This window comes from Theropithecus gelada, chromosome 15 (assembly GCF_003255815.1).
Source record: "Theropithecus gelada isolate Dixy chromosome 15, Tgel_1.0, whole genome shotgun sequence".
NCBI classification, from domain to species: Eukaryota; Metazoa; Chordata; class Mammalia; order Primates; family Cercopithecidae; genus Theropithecus; species Theropithecus gelada.
Genome location: NC_037683.1, coordinates 67,677,203 through 67,682,964, shown reverse-complemented (window position 1 = coordinate 67,682,964; position 5,762 = coordinate 67,677,203). Strand labels below are relative to the sequence as shown.

The following is a 5,762-nucleotide window of genomic DNA, read 5'->3' as shown; positions in this document are numbered from 1 at the left end:
TTGCAATTTATAAAATTGTGTGTCTGTCACTCCTACCAAACCATGAGGTCCTGGAGAGAAATGAGACACTATAATGAACCAGGGTCTTCAACTAGGCCCAGCCTACAGGATGCATTTAGTGATGATGATGACAAAGACAACAACGATAGCAATAAAAAAAAAAAAAAAAAAAAAAGGATAGCTAGTGCAAGTGGAATAATAACAGTTAACATGTATTCAGCTCTTACTGTGTCCCCAGACACATTTCTAAGAATTGTATATGACATATACGCATATGTATATACATACATCCTCATTTAATCTCATTTAATACTTACATGATCCTCAGTAGAGACAATGTTAGTTTTCCAATACATTTGCAGAATATCTTTTTTTTTTTTTTTTTTTTTTTAGAGACAGAGTCTTTCTCTGCCCACCACACTGAAGTGCAGTGGCATGATCACAGCTTACTGCAGCCTGGAACTCCTGGACCAATAGATCCTCCCACTTCAACCTCCTAAGTAGCTGAGACTACAGGCATGCACCACCATGCCTGGCTAATTTATTATTTTTTGTTTCGTTTTGTTTGAGACAGGGCCTCGCTCTGTGGCCCAGGCTGGAGTGCAGTGGTGTGATCTTGGCTCACTGCAACCTCCACCTCCCGGGCTCAAGTGATCATCCCACCTCAGCCTCCTGAGCAGCTGGAGCTACAAGTGCACCACCATGCTTGCTAATTTTTCTATTTCCAGTAGAGACACGGTTTTGCCATGTTGCCCAGGTTGTTCTCAAACTCCTGGGTTCCAGCAATCTGCCCCACTCAGCCTCCCAAAGTATTGCAAACTGCTGGGATTACAGGTGTGAGCCACCACAGCCAGCCTCTTTTTGTTCTTAATAATTCATAATTCCTTGTCAGTCCACCCTTCAAAGAGCCATGGCTGTCTAACTCAGATTACAGAAAGTCAGATGGGACAGAAGACTGTGGCTCAAAGAGGATATCCCTGCCAGAGAAAAAGAAAAAGCTAGTCTGTTCATTCCTGAAGACTGTGAAGCCAAAACTTCAATGGGGGGCTATCCATGAATAGAGGGATTGTGTGCAATTTTACTTCTCTCTTGTGTACTTACTTATATATTCCTATATTAAACAAGGAACATGCATTACTTCTAAAATAAGTAAAGAAAGACATTAAGGAGCCACTTTTTTAAGAGAATGATATGCTACAGTCCATGAAATGAATTCCAATCAACAATAAAATATTTAATGCTCGGACACATTACAATCAGTATTACAAAGGAAAAACAAGAAGCAATGTCATTATGAACATTGAGTGTCATTTGAGATTTCTGTCTACTTTGAGGCCTGAATGCTTTGAGCCCTGAAAATAATAATAAAAGTAATTTTGAGAAAGTAAAGCAGGAGCTCTCTTGAAAGGTTAAGAAAGCTGGGATGAAAGAATAAAAGAGGGACAACTTACCAACAAGTTCAAATTGTCATAAAAATGATATTGACCAGCTGTTCATCACCTCCATTTAGGACAAAACAAGACAAACATGTATCACATTGCAGTGAGTTTGTTGTTCAACAGTAAAACAACCTTCCCTAAGATAAATGTGATAGATACTGAAATTCATAGCTCTATATCCCTGTAAATACTTTAATATACATGGGCAACTCTTGAGGGTCTGCATATACAGTTTTGCACAGAAGCTAGACAAGTTACATTTTTGCAAGTCTAACGTCACTCTAATCCAATGGATTTAAACTATTTGAATTGTGATGAGAGGCCTTCATGTAGTGCTGTATACAAAACAAAGTTTCTCCTGTTGTATTTAAGTTAACTCAACTGTAAGCACACTAACACCCAACTTGTGAAACAGTGGACCAAAATTTAGGCTTCTTCAGAATATTCTCCAAAAGAAACTTTGCAGCAGAAAGATTTTAGAATAATATTGGACCTCTACTTAGGTTCTCTCTCTTGCTAAACTATAATGAGAACTGGAATTACAATTGAACATGATGGACTCATTCAACTTGAACCCATTAAATTGATGATGCCAAAACTGTGGTATTCTGGTTCCTTGGGGAGTGAAGGGGGTGTAAATTAAAAGAACATCTATGTTTCTGTACCAATAAACTCTATAAATCTAGTTTCCTGTGTTTCATATTTATATTTAATATTTATGCAATGATTATTCATTAAACATATCACAATAGGCCAAATATTTATGTGATACTTTACAGCACTCAAACTTTTCTATCTGTGCCCTTATCTGATCCTTGCAACAACACTAAGCAGGCTCCAAATTTTATCTTTTTAATGATTCTGGAACTAAGGTTCGGAAAAGTTAAGTGATTGGCTCATGTTTACTCAGCTAGTAAGCATTAAAGACTAAAACTGGGGTCGTATGACTAATCCTTCAAGTCTCTTTCTGTTTCACCATTCTTCTCTACATTGTCCATTCTTTAGAATTTCACAGTATAGTTGGTGACACGCAGTTAAAATGGTAAAGAGTATTAATATGAAAATAACCCCATAAGGCAATGCAAAATTCACAGGAACCCAATAATCAAAGAGCGAGATTGTGGCATAAGTTACAAGGGCTGCTAGAATTTAGACAACCAAAAAATCATGGTGACCAGAGGAGGCAAAGATTGATTAAGGAAATGACTCCAGATGCTAAAATATGGATAAAGTTTTTTAGACTAAGAAGGGAAGGAAAAACATTTCAGTTAAAGGGAATGGCAGAAGCACTGGGAACCTCAGTGGTAGCTTCAGAGGACCATGAAGAGATTAGCTGCAGTGCAGGGTACACAAAGAGTCAGGAGGATGTATGGCAGGATCTGGGAGAACCTTGAATCGGGTAGAATTAATATTGACTAAATATCATTTTACTCGAGGCACTTTATAAGTCTGACATCATCTATTTCTGAAATGCCCTCAGGGTAATTACCAACCCTATTTTCCAGATGAGGAAATTGATATTTCAGTCATATTAAGTGGTTTGTCCAAAATCCTGTAGCTACTAGTGTGAATTACCAAAAAATGGCCACAATTTCCTGTCCTAGAAAGCATTCCCCTTTTCAATATGTCTTTGCCTCTTCTCCCAAACAGAAATGTAGACTATTTCTCCAACCCTTGCCTCAGGACTGGACTTGTGATAGAAATGTATCAGAAGCAGCATGGTTGCCAAAGCTAGGACCTAAGACACCTTGCAACATAGGTTTTTGTCAACTGGGAATGCAGCAGCCCTGTGAGCACAAAGCAGCTGGCCTAGACTCCTGGAGGATGAGAGGCCACGTGAAGGAGAACCTCAGTGCCGCAGCCAAGAGCCAGCAGATACTGCATGAGATGAGTGGGACTTACATCCATCTGGGATTTTCCAGTTGACCCTCCCTCCAGCTAATTACAGCTGCATGAGTAAGACTGGGTGAGACTGGCAGAGGAACCCAACCAACACCCAGGATCATGAGAAGTGATCATTCTTATTTTCAGGTATTTCTAAACTTGATTCTTTCTATCATATGATGCCACTAATGAAATTGAAAATTTTCCAGTTATTAATTGGGAGCTATTTTAAATATTTGAGCTAGAGAAAGAAATGAAGAGAATACTATTCTAAACAATGAAGTTGGCATTCTAAACTTGCAGAGAAGAAAGCTGAGGTACTTAGTAATTATAAGAACTTGGGTTCTAGTTACTGAGTATCATAAAGGTTGTTTGAATTGAGAAGGCAACTTGCCCGCCTACTAATTTCTCTCTCTCTTTCTTAGTAATAAAAACCTCGTTGGGAGGAAGTGGCGCTGTCCATCCGCGCAACTCTAGTTGGCTCCCCAACATGGAGCCATGGGAGGCCTTGGGAAGAAGAAGTATGAACGAGGCTCAGCCACCAACTACATCATCCAGAACAAAGCCCGTAAGAAGCTCCAGCCAAGCCTGGCTGACTTCAGGCGGCTGTGCATTCTGAAGGGCATTTATCCCCATGAACCCAAACACAAGAAGAAGGTTAACAAGCGTTCTACATCGGCCCGAACTTTTTACCTTATCAAAGACATCAGGTTTCTCCTCTATGAAGCCATCGTCAACAAGTTCCAGGAATACAAGGTGTTAGTCCAGAAGCTCCAGAAGGCCTATGGGAAGAGCAAGTGGAAACACTGTAGAGCATCTAAAGGACAATAAGCCCAACTACAAACTTGACCACATCATCAAGGAATGGTACCCCACGTTCATCGATGCCCTGCAGGACCTAGATAATGCCTTCTCCCTGTGCTTCCTCTTTTCCACCTTCCCACAGACTGGCAAGGGCCACGTGCAGACCATTCACCAGGGAGTTCATGCACTACTTCATGGCTGCTCGTGCCCTGCCACAAGGTCTTTCTGTCCATCAAAGGCATTCACTACCAGGTCAAGGTCCTGGGACAGCACCACTTATGCCTTCTCCCATGACCACCCAACAGACATGGACTACAGGGTCATGGCCACCTTCACCGAGTTCTAGGCCACCCTGCTGGGCTTTGTCAACTTCCACCTGTACCAGTGGCTCAACCTCCACCACCCACTAAAGCTCAAGGGTCAGGCCCAAAGAGAGGCAAAGGCCATTGAGGGCACCCATGTGTTGGACTTAGCTCCATGGAGAAATTGGCAGCCCTCAGTGCCAGCCTGGTCTGCATGGTGGTGCCTGCCACAGAGAAGGAGCCTGAGGTGGATGAGTTTCCCGCCAATGGGGAGACGTCAGCGCAGGAGAAGACCACAGGAAGGAGCTGGAGGCACAGGAGAAGCACAAGAAGCTTTCTGAGGGCCTAAAGTTCTTCCTGAACCTAGAGGTGCCCCGAGAGGACCTGGCCTTTGTCATCAGGACTTTTTTGGGGGAAGTGTCCTGGGACAAGTCTTTGTGCATTGGGGCCACCTATGACGTCAAGAACTCTCGCATCACCCACCAGATTGTCGACCACCCTGGGCAGCAGACCTCCATCATTGGCAGGTGCTACCTACAGCCCTAGTGGGTGTTTGACTTGGTAAACGCTAGGCTTCTCCTCCCCGTGGCAGAGTACTTCCCTGGGGTGCAGCTGCCCCCACACCTTTCACCTTTTGTGACCGAGAAGGAAGGAGATTACATCCCACCTGAAAAGCTGAGGCTGCTGGCTTTGCAGCGGGGAGGGAACCCACGAATCCTGAATGCGTCGGAAGAGAAGGAGGAAGAGGAAGACGACAACAAAGCTTATGGTGATAAAGGGGGAGAAAATGAAGAGGAGGAGGAGGAGGACGATGCAGAGGCTGGTTCAAAAAAGGAGGCCCAGCTGGCAGCCCTGGAGGAGCAGAGAATGAAGGGGAAGACAGGCACCTTGAAGTTGGAGGATGAGCAGCGGCTAGCCCAGGAAGAGGAGAGGGAAGCCAAATGCCTGGCCATTATGATGATGAAGAAGCGGGAGAAGTACCTGTACCAGAAGATCATGTTTGGCAAGAGGTGAAAAACCAAGAAGCCAACAAGCTGGTAGAGAAGCGGAAAGCCCACGATGAGGTGGTGAGGTCTGAGAAGAAGGCCAAGAAGCCAAGGCTGGAGTGAGCGCCGGTGGCCCCTCACAGGACAAAGGCCAGCTCCTAGCAGCTGGACGTGGCAGAGGCAGGCCAGAGGACCTAAGTGTGATGGACACAGTCGCTCTTCTCCTCCTCCTTTCTCTAGTCAGTGATACACTCACTGTAAAAAAGAGGACCCCTCATGCTCTCTGGCTGGGCTGGTAGATAGCCCTGGCCTCCCTTGGGTGGAGCTGCCCTGCTGGTGCCTAGGCA

The 5,762-nt window shown here is 44.0% G+C and overlaps 1 pseudogene; it reads left to right on the top strand.

Annotated features, from left to right (window-relative positions):
- Positions 1 to 3,821: 3,821 nt before the first annotated feature.
- On the top strand, positions 3,822 to 5,538 carry LOC112608201 (annotated as a pseudogene).
- Positions 5,539 to 5,762: the final 224 nt, after the last annotated feature.